General features: G+C 36.3%; 1 protein-coding gene across 4 annotated transcripts in view; it reads right to left on the bottom strand.

Moving 5' to 3' along the window:
* HTR2C (5-hydroxytryptamine receptor 2C) overlaps positions 1-20,207 on the bottom strand; it is a 307,776-nt gene that overhangs the window by 185,385 nt on the left and 102,184 nt on the right. The gene's annotated exons all lie outside the window — the stretch shown is intronic.

The following is a 20,207-nucleotide window of genomic DNA, read 5'->3' as shown; positions in this document are numbered from 1 at the left end:
ATATTTACTTTTCTCAAAGATGACTGACTTCATTATTTTATGGCCAATCCAGTTTTTCTTTTTGGCACCTTAATGTGTTACTGCTCCAGTTGTTAAAAACAAAAACAAAATGCAAAATATTATTTTAACCGTCTGAGAAAATGATGAGCATGATGTATTTTCCCTAGAAAAAATTAATCTTTCTAGATACTATAGAATTATATGGGTATCTTTCTTCTTTGATGACTTTCTTCCCAGTGGGTGTTAGGATAATGCATTCTGAGAAAAATAGTCCTTAGGTAAATCATATTTCCAACACCAATCCGTTAGAGTCTCTCAGTCAGTACCACCCTTTCCACTTAACACAGCTTAGAACAGCTTGAGCTCTCTTATCTAAGCTTTCAAAGGGGTGAAATAATGGTGATTCACTAAATATAAGGTATAGCTCTAATTTGGCAAAGGTCTTATAAATCTTTCAGGGCGGGGGACCTGGCTGGCTCAGTCGGTAGAGTGTGCAACTCTTGATCTGGGGGTTGTGAATTTGAGCCCCATGTTGGGGATAGAGATTACTTAAAAATAAAATCCTGAAGGAAAAAATCTTGCAGGGCAACAATGTGATCCTTTAGAGGAAGGTGGCCATAAATAAGGTTTTCTGACAGTTACACAAGCAGTCTGCATACTATAGTATGTAAATTTGTTATGATTTTTTCTAGTAGTTGTGAATCCAAAATTGGTTCCATCATGCATGGCAGGGCATAATGTTCAATATCAATGACTAAATATATTGAAAATTTACATTAATTAAAATGTATTTATTTCTTATTGGAAACTTCTGTTCACTCATCAAATTTCCACCAAGGAAAATATGCTTGGTGCAAATAACCACTGAGGTATGGTGTGCCACCTTTGCTTCACATATGATTTTATAGAACTTCTAAATTATGGTGGAAATAGGTTTAACAAGAGTATTTTATTCTTTTCTCTCATTTTAGACACTCAATATTTCATGACATCACAGAAATGGCATTTAAATAATGCTTTACTTTTCCAAACTGCATATGATGCTGACTGAATCATGCATTTGTTTAACAAAAATACATTATATGCCTCAACTTGAACATTTGTTTTTCTTTAAGTAGTAAATCATAGGGGATACTATTACTTCTATTGTTACATTTAAAAAACTGTCCCAAGGAGCACCTGGGTGGCTCAGCTGGTTAAGCATCTGCCTTCGACTCAGGTCATGGATCTCAAGGTCCTGGGATGGAGCCCTGCATTGGGCTCCCTGCTTAGCAGGGAGTCTGCTTCTCCCTCTCCCTCTCCTTCAGTCCTCTCACTCTTTTGCTCTCTCTCAAATAAATACATTTTTAAAAATATTTTTAAAAAATAATAAATAAATAAATAACTGTCCCAAGAAGTCCTATTTTCTTATTTTATAAACAATAATTTCTAGGTTAAAGTTATAGAGCCTTATTTTTTCAAAGTGCAGGTACAGTGCTAATAAAGCAAAATCTACAAACATTTAATGACCATGTACTATGTGCCAGGCACTATGATAATTAGGTTTGCCTAATAGAAGTTCCACAGCTCATTTTATTTTTTTATTTTATTTTTTTTCACAGCTCATTTTATGAGAAAAAGAAATTGCTAGGTTCAAAGAGGTTAAGCAGTTTTTCCTAGGAAATTGCAAACTCAAGATTCCAAAAGATTATCTTGGGAATTTTGTTTTAAGCAGTTAGGAAGACAATATAAGCAAAGAGTTTATGTGTTCATCAGGACATTGCTCATTTATTCAACTCATTTATTTAATGCCTACTATGTGCTGGGTGATAGTCTAGCCACTTGGGATTGATGGGGTTCAGTTCAGGACAGGCCACCTCAGAATATGCCACTTTGCTCTGTGGATTATTTTGAGTTGAAGGCAATCAAGGTCCCACAGACTCAAGCAGAGCTTTTTATCTCCCACTTAACTGTCTAAAAAAACGTAGATAAGGAGCCTGTACCACCAGGAAGACAGCTATCACCAAAGATAACTTTTTGTGTGTACATCAGGAAGACTTTTCCACATGGCAGGCAAACATTTGTTTACCAAACATTTGTTCCTTCCATTTCCTTGTGAATTGTCTTCCTCTGCTTTGAAGTCCTTAACTCCAAGCTCTTTCTCCTTAGCTCAAGACTGCACACATGCCTCAACTGCCTGTCAGTGGGTCTCATATCTTTGGGGCACCCATAAGTATTAAATTAAATTGGTTTTTCCCCCTGTTCATCTGTCTTATGTTAATTTGGTATAAGAACAACTAAAGAACCAAGAGGTAGGGAAAAAATTTCCCCTTCCTGACAGGATACACCAGGAAATAAAACAAAGCCCCCTGCCCATGTAGAGGTTCCATTCTTGTTCTTTCCACTGATTATTAATTATTTCTTGGTTATGAATTTATGGTAAAACAAATCTATAATTTTTAAGTGTTTTCAAGATTTTACTCATCTCTTCTGTAAGTAAAGGAATAGAGGTTATGCAAGCTACTTTTGGCAAATTACCTTGATCCTTAAGGTTACTAACATATTTGTGATTATATATTCACTACTGTTCTCTACTCAAACTTTTTCTTCCCACCATCTGCTGGTATCGGGGGTTCTGAAATAAAATCAGTTGTTACTGCATTGCTTGTATTGTAAAAAGGATTCCTTGAATTTTAAATCTTATTTTAACTTACTAAAATATTTTGGTCCAAATTTAAACCATCTGTAGAGAGAAGCATCTAAAAACAATGAAAGCCAAAGATAGAAGTGTTGGCAGTATACTGTCTCCACAGCTGATCTTATTATGACACTCATATATAGGTTTGAAAAATTCTGCAGACCACAAAACACCTGCTACTCAGAGAATGCCAGAAATTATTCTAAATGGTCACTACAATTAACTTGCCAAAAACTGAGAAGTTGCATTCATGAAACAAGTACCCAGCTCATGCCAATATTTGTGGAAACTTATTAATCAGCTTCTCATGTACCTTTTGGCAAGATACTTTGCATCCGACAGTAGAGAAGCTGTTAATATGACTTTATAAGGTTCATGCCACCGAATCTGTTACTGTCGTATGCCCTGGGAAGTGTCTATCTTAAGTTACCATCTGTTACCCTAAGATAAAGTAGAGAGGAGAATAAAGAATCTTCTTGATTGAGTAATACCTATAGAAACTTTACAATATGAAAGAGTATAAGAAGGGGATGCATAGTAATTGTTTTCATGTTTTATTATTATATGTCAAACACTGTGGGAAATGCTTTATATACTTTGTCTCATGTAATTGTTACCATGGCAACAGCGTGATAGCAGACTGAAAAACAAATTGAGATGTTAAAATACCAAACACAGTAAGTGGTAGAGCAGGATTCAGTTTCAGAATTATTCACTCCAGGGTCTACACTCATTTACTCTGTACCACTAACCTTACAATAGTTCTTTGATTTCTGTAAGAAACCATAAAATTCTCTGAAACATCATTTTCTGTGCCTACTAAGTATACTCTCAGGGAAGGTCTTCAAAGGGGCCACTTGAAGACCACCCAACTTCTTGTTTTGACAATTAAGGAAGCTGATCCAGAAGAGATAAATGACCTGTCCAGTGTCCAGTGTCCAGTGTCCTTATGTTAATTGTTGTCAGTGCCAAGATTAGAAGCAAATCTCCTATTCTTTTTCCCTTCCTCTGATGCTGAGCTTTATGGAGAGCAAAGGGCCTCTAAAGAGTCATGGATGATGAAAGTCTCACTAGTTTATGCATAACTTTAATCCTGATGTCTCATACCCTCCCTTTAAAGTGAAAGAGAAGGAGGAAATGTCATAGACTACAAAATTAAATGCAGTAGAATACTATGTCGGAATGCATTCCTTAACACCTGGCTCTTCATATATTCCAAAAAGGAAGTCAGGGTAAAGGAAGGAAGAAAGAAGGAGCAGAAGAAGGAGAGGAGAAAGTGAAGGAAAGAAAGAAGGGGTGAGGGAGAGAGAAAGAGGAAGGAAACGGGAGGAAGAAAGGGAAAGAAAATTGTTGTTCTTAAATCTGTATTAATTCCTAGTCTGGAAGCCCCACATGGTTGTGTTATGCATACTATTCCAGGGACTAACTCTGGCAGGAATATGCTGGCAGGACTATTCTCAAACATAAGTTGTTTATGCAAAACTTTGTTAAATCTCACAGTTGCTTTCTTGATCATGTAATTTACCCAAACAATAGCAGAGGAACAAAGTGATTTTTAGATACAAGTAACACTTCCATGACTAGAGTAAAAATGTAAAGGCGTCAAATTTTTTTCTGTTGGAAAACATGCTAGTTTATGTATTCAGACAAGTAGCATGGAGATAATCCCACCAAAGAATAGTCCTAGATTATTATTTTAATACAGTTTGTGAATTTAGTATAACTGATGCAATTGTAGGCAAAGCTAAACTCCACTAGGGAGGTTTTAAATAACAAGAGATCATAGCTTGTAGCTTTGGCTCACCCGGATTAACCCAAGCGATTCACAAGATAACACTGCCTTTGATCTTGCTAAAACTGATGCATGGTGCCAGTTGCTTTGAAAGCAGAGATTCCTTTGAAGCAATGAAATATTCAATTATAGTTGAATTTGCCAAATAATGCCTTTTCTGTCTAGGTCACATAGTTAAGTACCCACAGAAAGTCTTTTGTCCATTATATATGACGCTGAATAATACTAAAATTTTTGAGTCAGGCAACTCACCCAACTCACCGTTTTTTTTTTTGTTTTGTTTTTTTTTAAATTTTTATTTATTTATGATAGAGAGAGAGAGAGAGAGAGAGAGAGGCAGAGGGAGAAGCAGGCTCCATGCACCGGGAGCCTGACGTGGGATTCGATCCCGGGACTCCAGGATCGCGCCCTGGGGCCAAAGGCAGGCGCCAAACCACTGCGCCACCCAGGGATCCCCAACTCACCGTTTGAGAGCATTATGTTTCTAAACCTTTAGGATTAAATGCATATATACAGGGATAAACTGAATTTAATTGTTATTAGAGGAAGACATACGTATGTTGCATTTGAATGAGGGTAGAATTTTGGGATCCAAATGGAAAGATGAGTCCAACTTTTGCTTCTTAACTTCATAACTTTGGGCAACTTACTCAATCCTTCTGTGCCTTTGCTTAATCTAGTATGAGGCCAAAAAGCTGATAAATGTGAAATTGCTCTTTGAAAAGCTAAATGATTGGCTGATATTAAAATGAAGAGGTATGTTGACTTAATGAGTAAGTGCATTTTCTCAAATTAGTCAATGGAATTATCTGATTATTTAAAAATTATGTTCAGAGTAACATGATTAGTTACCCAGCTATTTTAGTTCACATTGATTACTTTCCTAATATGCAATTCTAATACAATATATTCTTAATGAAATAACTCACAATAAAAATTTATTTTCCCTAGATTTTTTAAGTTTATCTTCAAAGATTGAGAGACAAATCAGTCAGAAATGGTTATAATGTATCTAAATAGTCTTACTTTGAAAAAAGGGGGCAAAGTTGAAATTGGAAAGACTGTTTTTGCATCAGACTAGAATCGAAATTTGTAAGGTTTCCATGATATTCAAATGAGAAGGATACCCAAACACACTGAGAATTTTCATGTGTAGGGAAAGAAATGAAGTCACTCACTTAAGTCTTGAACTACAGAGTGGAGATAAATGGTTTGTCGAAAGGAGGAATTCTTTCTTTTTTTAAAGATTTTATTCATTTATTCATGAGACACAGAGAGAGAGAGAGAGACAGACAGACAGAGAGAGAGGCAGAGACACAGGCAGAGGGAGAAGTAGGCTCCATGCAAGGACCCCGATGTGGGACTTGATCCCGGGGCTCCAGGATCATGCCCTGGGCTGAAGGCAGGCGCCAAACCGCTGAGCCACCCACGGATCTCCCAAAAGGAGAAATTCTTTCTTTTTCTTTCTTTCTTTCTTTCTTTCTTTCTTTCTTTCTTTCTTTCTTTCTTTCTTTTCTTTCTTTCTTCTTTCTTTCTTCTTTCTTTCTTTTTCTTCTTTCTTTCTTTCTGAGAAATTATTTCTTATAAATAGCTCTTTGGCAGCAGGTTCAGCATAAATACACTCTCTTGTCAGCTTTATTCTCCTTATATTAGGCTGGATTATAGTACCATCTCAGGATGGTAAAACTGATAGCGTTTGGCAAGAGAAAAGTGGTATCCAACTAATCATGATGGTTTACTATAGAAGCACATGCTTTCAGAATTGACGGGCCTTTTCTGTAAGATTTTGTTTTTTTTCTTTTATAGAGTGAAGGAGGGGCAGAGGGAGACACAGAGAGAATCCTAAGCAGGCTCCATGCCCAGCACAGGCCCTCACCGGAGGCTTGATCCCACAACCCTGAGATCGTGGCCCCAGCCAAAATCAAGAGTTGGCACCCAACCCAGTGAGCCACTCAGGCATCTGTAGGTTTTTAACATGTTTGCATCTTTAGGTTTTATAGTCCCATGAGAACAATGCACTATTAACATATAAATATAATACTTGTTTTTAATCTTAATGTCCACAATGATGGTTTGAGTAAGAATTCCTTTAAGAAGCTCCTATCATGGGGATCCCTGGGTGGCTCAGCGGTTCAGCACCTGTCTTTGGCCCAGGGTGTGATCCTGGAGTCCCGGGATTGAGTCCCGAGTCGGGCTCCCTGCATGGAGCCTGCTTCTCCCTCTGCCTGTGTCTCTGCCTCTCTCTCTCTCTCTCTGTGTCTATCATGAATAAATAAATAAAATCTTAAAAAAAAAGAAGCTCCTATCACTTCATCATTTTTAAGCAGACACATACATCGTAGGCACTCAGAAATAGCTTTTGAGATTTTGGAGGTGACGTGTTGAAGATAAAGAATTCTTAGAGGTTTTTTCTGACTTAAATTATTGTAGCTGGTTGGTAGTCATTGACAATTTGTATTTGCTCTTTATATACAACGTAATTAAAATATTTTAAATTTTGTTTAGTTGTTTTTAATAAACCATAGAGAAAACAACCTGAACAAATCTTAAAATAATAACTTTTTAAAAGGCTGACTGATTACATTTCAATTTATTGCCATCTACTATTTTTATTCTATTTAATTATATGCCAATTATGTGATTGCTTGGTTACTACCTTTTTCTTAACTGGATTGCCAAAAGCTATAGATTTCAGTTTAAGATGATAGTCTAATCCAGCCTGTTATAAAGAGAATGAAGCCAACTGGAGAGTATATTTATGCAAACCAAAATTTCTAGATCATATTATTTTTTTGCTTTTAAATCTTGAAATGAATGTAAAAGAGTCAACTGTGCGGCTTATTTTCACTTTTAAGCTCAGAACTGTCAGGACAAGCAGATGAGGAAAAAATGAGTAGGTCCAACCCGTTTTAGAGTCTTTATATTGATTCAAAGCCATTCAGCTAAACGTTCTCGAAGTTTCTATTTCAGTAGGGAATTTGTTATTCAAATAATACAACAGTGATAAAACAAAGAGCCAGTGAATTAGGGAAGGTGTATTACGTCCATCAACCTTGAGAACATGATAGAATGCTTTTTTATTGACAGGGGAAGGCAGAATCACAGACCTTCACATCTATTCATAATGATTTAGAGTAGCATGCCAGTCCTATTTACATGAAGGTATCATTCATATTCCATTCCAAGAAATAATTCAATGCTTAATTATATTAGTTATGGTATTATAAAAGAAAAATAATATGAATGGGTACAAAAGCACCTACCAGTATAAACTGCTAGAGTAAAATGAAGAGATAAGCTTGTATTTTATATTCTTTCACATCCATAGACTCATGCTTTCTTTGCCAAGAAATTCATAATTGAATCAGAAGAAATGTGACACAGCAATATCTGTGGCAACAACCTTTGATGTTAATGAGGAAACTGGCAGTCACATAAAATCAGATGGATCACAGGAAATGCATTTGCAACAAAGAAAACTTTGGCTAGCAGCTCTGTATTTCTTCTCTTTCTCCATGAAAATCACAGAGGGAAACCTGGGTGGCTCAGCGGTTGAGCATCTGCCTTCGGCTCAGGTATCCAGTCCCACATCAGGCTCCCTCCTTAGAGCCCGTTTCTTCCTCTGCCTGTGTCTCTCTCTCTCTCTCTGTCTCTCTGTCTCTCTGTCTCTCTCTCTCTCTCCCTCTATGTTTCTCATGAATAAATAAATAAAATCTTTTTGAAAAAAGTTATCTGGGGAATCCCTGGGTGGCTCAGTGGTTTAGCGCCTGCCTTTGGCCCAGGGCGCAATCCTGGAGTCCTGGGATCGAGTCCCACATCAGGCTCCCGCCATGGAGCCTGCTTCTCCCTCCTCCTGTGTCTCTGCCTCCCTCTCTCTCTCTATGTCTATCATAAATAAATAAATAAATAAATAAATAAATAAATAAATAAATCTTTAAAAAATAATAATAAAAATAAAAAAGTCATTTAGAGGCAGACTTTGAAACTATACCTAAAAGTGGTAGCCTTCTTTTTGCAATGACAATAAACATGATCCATTTAAGCCTTAGTACTCCCTGAGAAAAAGCTCACATGTACCTAAGTGTTAGGTCTCTAACAAAAAACACTCGATGAGGAAAAAAGGAAAGAATCCATACTTATATTCATCATTAATTTATTGAATAAGCCTCAATTGAGGGCCTTCTATATGTCAGGCCTTGTGCTAGGAGCTGGTGACATAGGATCCTTTTTTTTTTTTTTTTTTTTGTATGAAGAAGAAAATGTACAGCAGGTAACAGACCTTATATGAATAATCATACCAGTTCCATATTGCTGGAAGTTGTAATTAGTGCTAAGAGAAAGGATAGGGTGCTGTGAGAGAGTTTAATTTAGATTGGTTGATCAAATATGGATGGCTTCTTTAGGAAGTAACAGTTAACTGGGATCCAAAAGACGCATGCTATGCCAATTTTTCATCAGGCTATAAGGTTTTTGGAAGCAATTTGTATTTCAGTCTCAAGTCTACAAGATCCAAAAAGGCAGTTACAGTGCCAGAGTTATATGATGAGTGTATTCAAAAGTCATAGCTTAAAGCAAAATATATCTATTATAAATGTTTCTAAAAGAAAAGTTGAGGACATTAAACTGTGACACATTAACACTTGCTTTATTGCTGGGCAATCTCAAGATTCCATAGGAATATCTGAGGTAGAATTCTTGTACTTATAATAAATAAGATTTCTTTCTGTGGGCATCTTTCATTTTGGGCAACATACGCTTTAGAGCTGCCATCTAGTGACTACCACAATAACTACTAAAAAAAAGGTCATTTATATTGGTGGACACTGTGGTGGTTTTTACAGAGTAAGATGCTCTTACCTAGATGCAAGTGTCTATGTGAGTACATATTGAATTCTGGAGCCTCTTTCTTTATATGAAAAGTATATTTTTGTGCACATGGCAAGGGCACCAATGTAAAATGAAGAACAGAATAAGTTAGCATTAAAAATAACAGATAATTCACTTCAAATATTATCTCATCTCAATTTGGATAGATCAATTTTGCAGACTGCCAAAATTACAAATGGGTTTCTAAGAAAGGAAGCAAAGTGGTTGTCTTTCCCAATGTGGTAAAAAGAAAAGGGAGGGGTGGTTCTAAATGTAGCAGGTTAAAGTAATTTTTAGTTTATATAGCGTAGAAGAGAATAGAAAAGTAAGAATAACATTTTTTGTAAAACGTGTATGTGTGCACATGTTCTGAGTTTCACTTTACAGTATATTTCAATGCTGTCAATATTGGTCAAAAAATTTTGAAAGGCACTTTAAATTCTAAGAATAACCCCAATGACCCTTACCCTTGCATAATTCCCTTTCCTGTAAGTGTGACTGGGGCATGTAAATATGAGATATTACTCCCACGAGTTTGTTGCTTTATATGGCAAAAGAGATTATCCAGGCATACCTAATCTCATCCCATTAGCAGTTTAAAAATAGAAAATTTTCTTGGGCTTGTAAGTGAAGGGGGTGTCAGAGGGAATTGAAGCATAAAGGGGTTCTAAATGCAGCTTCTGACTTTGAAGATGGAGGGAGCCATGTGAAAAAGACAGAAACAAAACAAAACAAAACAAAACAAAACAAAACAAAGCATGGGCTGCCTCTAGGGGCAGAAAGCAGCCCACAGCTGATAGCCAGAAAGAAAATAGGGACATCAGTCCTACAACCATAAGGAACTGGATTCCACCAACATCCTGAAAGAGCATGGAAGCAGATTCTTCTCCAGAGTCTACAGATAAGAGCTTGGCCCAAGCAGACCCAAACATCAGACCTTAGCAGAGAATCCAGGTGAGGACCCTGGACTTCTGACCTACAGAACTGTGAGCTAATAAATGGGTGTTGTTGTAAGCCACAGTTCTTGGTAATTTGCTACAAACAATAGTAACTACTACAGCTGGGGGCACTTGGGTGGCTCAGTCGGTTAAGTGTCCAACTTTTAATTTACGCTCAGGTCATGATCTCAGGGTTGTGAGATCAAGCTGGGCATCGGGCTCTATGCAGAGTGGGGAGTGTTCTTGAGATTCTCTCTCTTCCTTTCCCTCTGCCCCTCCTTCCCTCTAAAATAATAAATAAAATATTTTTAAAAAAGAACCTAATACAGTTAGTCAATACAGTTAATATGAGGTATATGAAAAATCCTGAATTATTATAGTGGCAGAGATGTGAACAAGTAAGGATCAAAGTGTGGGGAGTAGGAATGATTGTAAAATGTCAGGAAACTTAAAAAGTGAGGATGATGGCATTAGCATCTCAGAAAATCAGCTAGATGGGAACAGAGGTGATGAATAGACCTGTAGGATGTAGCAGGTAAAGGCTTGTTCTCTCTGTGACATAAAACTATTCTTCCCTAGCAGAGAAAACGGGTTCACAGCCATTTTAAATATTTGCATCTTAATTTATTGAATTTACTTTTTCTAGTATTCTGTCAAATAGAAATGAGAGAATCACATTCAACATTTCCTAAAGATATGTTCTGATGGATAAAGAAGTGTGGGAAGAAATTAGAAGTTGCACATAGCCACATCCCTGTTAATAGAAAAGCTTTATTGGATGTGAACAAGCATGAATAGGAATTGAATTAAATTTATGCCAAAAAAGCAGGAGATACTTTATTTGGATCGATGCAGACTAATAAATCAAGTGATTAAGTCAGTAAATTTCTAGATTTGTGGTACATTGTGGAAATGGAAACATTGAAAAGCCCTGCTTACTCAATATACAGAATCAGGTAAAACACTGATGGATCTGGAGCAGGTAAGTGAGAACTTGATCCTGTATGGCACAGATTGAAATTCCCCTGAGATTTGGAGTAACAAATGTAACCTACTTAAGGAAAGGTTTTCAGAAATTAAAACTCAGAGTTGTCAGATCACAAAAAGAAAATTTCTGAATAGGCTGTAATTGTTATTGAAACACTGAGGCAATTAAAATCTTAAATGTGAGGAAAAGCAAAGAGATGATGGCTTCCCAGGAGAATGCCATCAAACCTGCACTCTAAACTGCTCAAAGACCTAGCAGGATTGTTACTTTTTAAAATCCTTTCCCTGCAGTGAACTCTCATAGAAAGCCATTAACAAGCAACTGCTATGAACAAGACATAATTTTCTTCTCTTTAGGGTTTCTATATAATAAAAAGGCAAATGCTAGGCCCACAGAGAGTTTCTACTCAAAGGACATTGGGAAAAGATGAAGGAGTGTTGTCAACATTATATAATTGTCAATAATCATCAAATCCTTTTCCCCATTTGTTGTAAATCTAACAGAGTCCCAAAGAATGAACATACAACCATTTCAACTGGGGCTGAAAAGAAATGAAAATTAGCCATATAATTTCAGTCAGTTTTTTCCTGTAACTTCTATTACTGTCCATCCTTGTGGACTTGCTTAGCTGAAGAAAAACATTGTTTCCAGAGTTGCTAATATCATTTCCCACAACCAAATGGTATAAGTAAATGCTATAGATAATTTTATGATTTTCAGTAGCACACCCAAAATTTTGAAGACTTCCATCCCCCTTTTTTTTTAAAACTTCCCTTTCTGTTCTACCAATACTTATTGGTTTCTCAGTAAATTCGAAATACTGTCTTCATAGGTGCTATTGATGAGACACAGATTTTCTTTCCAAGCAGAGGGGCAAAGAAGAAAGGTAAAGCAGATACAGGTAGATCCTAAATGTCATTATAATGCAAGGGATGATTAGTGACTCAACTGTTGTAGTTATGAAGAAGCACCAGTAAATCAAATTTTGTCTCAGCCTTTTGCGAATGGGTACATTTTCAACTTTTCTAGTGTGCTTAGGGCATGGTTTTACTTAAAGTTGGGGTAAGGACTAATGTCTGTATTATCCTATTACAGCATGCTTGTTTATATGACTTTGAAGAACTGACTCATATATTGAAAGCATGTTACTTGCACTAAACTGTTTCATTAGGGACACTCATCTGTTTCCTAGTGTGAATATGTGACTCCTGCTATTAATGAAAAGAGGAAATTTTGCTAAATCAAGTCTTAAGATATAATTAAATGGGAAGTATGACATTAAGTGTCAATGCAACTCATCATTTATATTATTGTGGTGCATTTATATGGCACTTCATATTTGCAATGTTCAAGATAAATGACCTAATATTAACTCTCCTACTGAGTTTGGGGAGTCAGAGTAAGCACATAACTCTATTGTTCAATTAACCAAGTGAAAAGCTTACAAAACCTCGCAGGAATTATTTGTTCACTGTAGCTACCATTTACATAGCACTGGTGGTTCACAGCTAGTGTTTACTACTGAATGGGAAAAGATTTAAACTAATGTTTATAATTCTGCTATTAAAAATTCATCACTCTTCAAAATAATTCCACAAATAAAGATCATGGTGCTGGGAATTATAATGATATAATATTTTAAAATGTCTTCTCTGTGTTCATTACCATGAATTTGTGAAGATAAAGGAAAACAAATATGAGATTGTGGATCATTTTATGGAAAAGCAGATATTCAGCATTAGGAAAGTCAGGGAACTTTCTTTCTGTTGTCTCTTGTCCCTACTCATACACAAATGAACATATTTTAATATTTCCTTGAAGATATTTGCAAATGACATTCATACAAAGGGCTAGTATCCAAGATCTATAAAGAACTTATTAAAATCAACAGCAAAGAAACAAACAATCCAATCACGAAATGGGCAAAAGACATGGACAGAAATTTCACAGAGGAAGACATAGACATGGCCAACAAGCCCATGAGAAAATGCTCCACATCACTTGCCATCAGGGAAATACAAATCAAAAGCACAATGAGATACCACCTCACACTAGTGAGAATGGGGAAAATTAACAAGACAGGAAACAACAAATGTTGGAGAGGTTGTGGAGAATGGGGAACCCTCTTGCACCGTTGGTGGGAATGTGAACTGGTGCAGCCACTCTGGAAAACTGTGTGGAGGTTCCTCAAAGAGTTAAAAATAGATCTGCCCTGTGACCCAGCAATTGCACTGCTGGGGATTTACCCCAAAGATACAGATGCAATGAATCGCCGGGACACCTGCACCCCGATGTTTTTAGCAGCAATGTCCACAATAGCCAAACTGTGGAAGGAGCCTCGGTGTCCATCGAAAGATGAATGGATAAAGAAGATGTGGTTTATGTATCCAATGGACTATTACTCAGCCATTAGAAACTACAAATACCCACCATTTGCTTCGACGTGGATGGAACTGGAGTGAAGTAAATCAATCAGAGAAGGACAATCATTATATGGTTTCACTCATACAGGGCATATAAAAAATAGTGAAAGGGATTTTAGGGGAAAGGAGAGGAAATGAGTGGGGAAAAATCAGAGAGGGTGACAAAACATGAGAGACTCTTAACTCTGGGAAATGAACAAGGGATAGTAGAAGGGGAGGTGGGCAGGGGGATGGGGTGACTGGGTGACAGGCACTGAGGAGGGCACTTGACAGGATGAGCACTGGGTGTTATACTATATGCTGGCAAATCGAACTCCAATAAAAAATATACATTAAAAAATAAAACTCAAAAAAAATTAAAAAAATACAACTCCCTATCTTAATCTCACCTAAGGAGTCTGAATCTCTAGTATCAAAACCCTCAGCCACAGACCTTAAGGTCCTAGGTAAAGGAATATTTTGTCTCCATATTGCATTTATGCATCATTTAATAGATTTATTAAAATATCCTTAAGTTATGTTGCCTTATTATTTAAAAATTTTTATTTTTGCTTGCTGGTGCTCTAAGTGTCATATGGGAAGGCACCATAATCTTTTCAGTGCTTAGAGTCTTTAAAATCTTACTCTGAAAAAAAGAAAGTAAAATCTTACTCTGGTTCTACCTGAACGGGACTACAGTTATGGAGGACAGTGAGGTCTACTGTTGATACCAGGAATTTGAAGATTCTTCCATTATTTAACAGTGATTTTTCTCACTGAAACTTTGTGGTTGCACATTCAACGTCACTTTCTAGATTTTCCTTAAAAGATTTTATTTATTTACGAGGGAGGGAGAGAGAGAGAGAGAGAGAGAAAGAGAGAGAGAGAGAGAGAGAGAGAGAGAGAGAGAGAGAAGAGAGAGAGAGACAGAGAGAGGCAGAGACACAGGCAGAGGGAGAAACAGGCTCTATGCAAGGAACCTGACGTGGGATTCAATCCCAGGTCTCCAGGATCAGGCCCTGGGCCGAAGGTTGCACTAAACCACTGAGCCACCCGGGCTGCCCCTATATTTTTTTTTAAAAAAGTTCCACACACAGTGTAGAGCCCAGGGTGGCACTTAAACTCATGACCCTGAGATCAAGACCTGAACTGAGATCAAGAGTCAGATGCTTAACCAACTAAGCCACCTACGTGCCCTTCCAGATTGGATTTTATAGGTATCACATCAAAAACTACAAGGAGAGTCAAAAGATGTAGGTCATGGTATGAAATTTGCTGATGATATGGCATAATATTTCAAAAATCAACACTTAGCTAATTTCCTCAGATCTTGAGAGATTCTCTCTGCATTTTTATGAGTTTTCTCTTTGTTTTGCTTTGCTTTTTAATCTTCTATTCCAGCCAATTTTTCTTACAAAGATGGGATAGCATAATCAAAGAAGATAGATGATGTTGGTTTTAAACACACCACGGAGGGTACCTGGGTGGTTCTGTCAGTTACGTGTCTGCCTTGGGCTCAGGTCATGAACCCAGGGTACTGGGATTGAGCCCCACATTGGGCTTCCAGCTCAGAGAGGGGAGCCTGCTTCTCCCTCTCATCCCTGCTCATGCTCTCTCTCACTATCTCTGTCTCTCTGTCTCTCTCATAAATAAATAAATAAATAAATAAATAAATAAATACATCTTTAAAAAAAAACACACCGTGGGAATGAATACAGAACAATCTGACTAGCAGTAATGGTACTACTAAAATGTTCTTGAATACTAGGAATACAATATGTTATCACACAAATTAATAACCATCCCATCTCTTTTACCCTCATATTATACATGAATTTTTTTGTTAAAATCATGATTATGACTTGAGAGAGAGAGTCTTTCTGATCTCCTAATTCTCACCAAATGTATGGCCAATCTTTTAGGAAGATACTGTATTTTTTAAGCATTTATTTATTTATTTGTATTATTTATTTATTTATTTATTCATGAGAGACACAGAGAGAGAGAGAGGCAGAGACACAGGCAGGGACACAGGCAGAGGGAGAAGCAGTCTCCATGCATGGAGCCCGACGTGGGACTCAATCCCAGGTCTCCAAGATCTTGCCCTGAGCTGAAGATAGCGCTGAACCGCTGAGCCACCGGGGCTGCCCAGGAAGATATTGTATTGACTACTTATTTTTATTCTATTTTACTGACTTAAGAATATTAACAGTAAATGAATATTGGAAACTGCATTGCTCTTATTTGGAATTACTGATGGTTATATTAAAAATCACCTAGATAAGATTAAATTACCTAGTGACATATTAAGTAATCTGAAGCTCAAGTGCAAGTATTTGAACTACATTCTTATTCAAATATATGATTTCACAGACACAAATTTGATAAAGAATACTGACATTGTATTAGAATGCCAACTTTAGTTAGGCTTAAGAAACTATTTAAGTGGCACTGGGTGGCTCAGTGGTTGAACGTCTACCTTTGGTTCAGATTGTGATACCGCGGTCCTGGGATCGAGTCCCACATTGGGCTCCCCACAAGGAACCTGCCTCTCCCTCTGCCTCTGTCTCTGCCTCTCTCTTTCTCTCTTGTGAATAAATAAATAATATCTTAAAAAATACCCTAAGTTTGTTCTAATATTATTCATATAAATAAAATAGTACTCTCAAAAGAAAACATACTAAAGGCTAATAATTTCTGCTCATGTTTTCCAGGAGCACTTCTCAAAGGCTGATTTTCAAAGATCATAATGTTACTAGAGGCAGTTTAAAAACATATTTACAGAGGAATATTGTGCTGGCATTCAACACAATAAAGCATTGACTGACTAAAAGTGATCTTCTCATTCTACTGAGTATCATCTGACAAGTGCCTTGATTGCCCAGTATATAAAATATGGACAACCCTTATTTTGTCCAAAAGTAAAAAGCTGCAAAAATAACTTCATGGAGCTATTTTCAAATTATAAACACCAATGCTTAAAGTTGAAGGGAAGAATGAATATAATTTTGTGCAGGAGACAAATAATTCAAAAAGTGTCCATACCAACAAGCTGTTCACCATGTGCCAGGCACATGATGACAGACTGCTGGGAACCAATATATAAATAAAGCACAGTCCTTATCAAGAAGGGTTTTGCAATCTTGTATGAAAAATTCATAGCAAAGGTCACAATTCACTTACTGACCTGAATTATTTTGTCCATGAATTAGGAGCTCTTTGAGTGCTTTCTGAAAATATAGAGATCAGAAGAGTGGATGTTGAATATACTCAGGGCAAATAACCTGAGGAGAGGAAATCACTGAATAACTGGCAAGAAGATGGTCTGAGTTCAAAAAATGTTATTTTTCATGGCTAAGCCAATTAGAACAGGGCTAAGACAGTAAAGAAATGAGATAATAGATAAAACACCTGCTTCTCAAAATATCCAATCTTGGGAGACAATTTGTAGTAGACTACACTGTTGAAGCAAAACAGCAGGTCAAGAACACCTCAGATCATTTCTCAACTCCAAATTTGTCACCCTGTAAGGCTTTGCAAATAAACTAAGGACTAGATATTCAGAGATATCAGATTATTTCTTAGAAACCATACAGTTAAAATGATGATTGTATTTTTTTATTTGCTACTACAAAAGGTTAGTCCTTTGTAAAGAAAATTCTCTTAATGGCTTAAAATTAAACCTGCAGGCAATTGAATACATGAATTTATGAGAAAACATTTAATAATGAACATAAATTACAGATATTTTTTGAATGCATTATTTCCCAGGAAACTGTTCCAGGAAAAAAGTATTAAGTGTGATTATTACTAGATATTAGTTTCATATAAAGCACATAAAACTTTTAAAAATAATTTTTGCATGAAGTAAGAAATGTTTGCTCTGATAATGTTTATTGGTATGCTTACAAAAAAGTCTCCTATCACTTAATGCTGAAGTCAGAGCTAATATGAATTACTCTGCAAAGCAGACACATTTTTGTAGCTCAAGTGAGATTCTAGTATCCTTGTTTAGGAAAAGTGTTAGGGGTCAGTCACTATTTTATTAGGGAGAAAGTTCTTTGATTATATCCTGGAGGAAAATCCAAAATATACTTCTAGTCTAGATCTTGAGTTGAAATCTTGAACATTTTATTAACATCAAATATTCTCCTGATTTCATCATAAAAACATCACAGCATTCTTTCTAAGCTCACTCAGAAGTCGGCTGGAAAGACACTATCACTTATACATAAGACATTCTTGGGAATGTTTAGGATTTCATAAATATTGGGATAATGCAAAAATATGAAAATATACATTACATGTTGGCAAATTGGATTTAAATAAAAAAACTTTTAAAAAAGAATATGAGAAATGAAATTGTTTATAAGCCAAAAAAAGAAAATATACATTACATACATAGTTGGATAACTGAGAGAAATTTTGTTTATTCAGTATCCAAAATAAATATTTCAGCTGTATAGAAGACAATTTATTATAAGAAAAAAATTGCCAAAGAAGCATGTACGATCCCAACAATCGTGATTTTACTTTATGATGGAAAAATTTATATACTTAGTAAACATTGCAAGAGAGATATGTTGAGTTGGATCAAAAATGACTGAGAAAGAAAACTACATTTGTTGAGAAAATGAATTCTTTCAAGAAGTAGCAAATTATTACATCTACAAATTAATCACCTTGCTGACTACATTATTTCCAATCTGTGTATTTCCTATAAATCATCTTGAATTGGCTATGATTTCTAAAGTGACTAATTTGAGAGATAGCTTAAGAAGAATTAAAATGGGAAAAAATTAAATTAAAAATGACTGAGCTAGACAAGGTTTATGAAAAGCAGAATAGATGAAGTAGTCAAGGATTCAAAATTGTGTTCAGTGGAAAACAATATGTCCCTCTGATTTGTCTGTATGTTTTTTGTTGAACATTCCTTTTTTTTTAAGATTTTATTTATTTATTCATGAGAGACACAGAGAGAAAGAGAGGCAGAGACACAGGCAGAGGGAGAAGCAGGCTCCATGTAGGGAGCCTGATGTAGGACTTGATGCCGGGTCCCCAGGATCACACCCTGGGCGGAAGGCAGCGCTAAACCGCTGAGCCACTCAGGCTGCCCTTGTTGGACATTTCTACCCTAAAACAGTGCAACGAATTTTTGGTTGTGCAGTAAAATGAACAGGGCTTGGAACACATAACGATCTATGATTTGATAAAGGCCAAGCCAATGGAATTTATTTTGGGTGTTCACAATAATAAAAAATTATATGGAAAATACCTGGATTTCACCTTGTGGAACTTGCTAATAAGTGGAAGCCAAAAGAAAATTATAGAATAAAATGAATTCTTCAAGTTTTCAAGAGTGAAGGAACATAAACAAGTTCATTAATTATCTTATATTTTTCTTTAGGTGAGCAACATGAGTTTGCAAGGAAAAGGTAGGTGCAGCAGTTCCAAAATCTGAGACCGAAAGAGCCAAAGATACTCCTTATTAAATTTTCAGGAATGCCTGGGTGGCTCAGTGGTTCAGCATCTGCCTTTGGCTCAGGTCGTGATCCTGGGTTCCTGGGATCGAGTCTGTCAAGCTTCCAGCAGCCTATGTCTCTGCCTCTCTGTGCTCTGATGAATAAATAACTAAACTTAAAAAACAACTTTCAGAAACAAAAAGTAGCAAAATTTATTTGCTAATTACAATCGTGTTTTGACACAAAGTAACAATTTTCCTCTTTTCTAGCATTTTGCTTGTTCATATTAATATTTGCCTATTTTTTCATAGGTAGAAAAAACAACTAAGCTTCAGACATAAGGCATTGGAAACTTTACAAAGGAATAATGTGTTCTCATTATGGTTCTTTTTCTCCTTGATTTTTCTTTTTAATGGTAAGACCTTCTACCCTTACTGCCAACCTCAAAAATTCATTTTAATATCTCATGGTGGGGGGAAAATGGCTAATTGATAACAGTGAGTAACTAAAGCACTCAAGAGTTTTAGTTTGTTGAAGGATAACTGAATATTTTGATGATTTTATCCCAGTTGCTTCTGGCACATCCACTCTGATTAAAGTCAGGCTGGCACTAACAAGAGACTTAACTCGGGCCTAGAATGAATGGAAATTCGCTGGCCTTACTGGTTTCTGTTTTTCTTTATTACTCACAGACACAGCAGATGTTTTCTTCAAAAAGTAGGATCAATCCAGTCCAACAGAGATGTTTTATATAATCCATGGAAGTTGTCTTGAATATTGGAGAGTTGCATATTTCTAAATTAGGTGATAATTTCTATTCTTCTAACATTTATTTTGCGGGTATTCTTGTGTATAGCGATTGACCTTATTTTTCTAGATTCCTCCTACACTCCAGCTGAAATATTTAGGGTCTGGGTCAGTAGTTTTCAATTGGGAGTTATTTTGTCCCTCAGGAGACATTTGGTAATATCTAGAGTCATTTTCAATTCTCATAATTGGAAGAGTGTTGCTACTGGCCTCTAGTGGATAAAGGCTAAGAATACTGCCAAGCAACCTGCAATGCATAGGACAGCCTTACAATT

The sequence above is a fragment of the Vulpes vulpes genome, chromosome X, assembly GCF_048418805.1.
Source record: "Vulpes vulpes isolate BD-2025 chromosome X, VulVul3, whole genome shotgun sequence".
Lineage (NCBI taxonomy): Eukaryota > Metazoa > Chordata > Mammalia > Carnivora > Canidae > Vulpes > Vulpes vulpes.
This window is presented reverse-complemented; position numbering and strand designations above follow the sequence as displayed.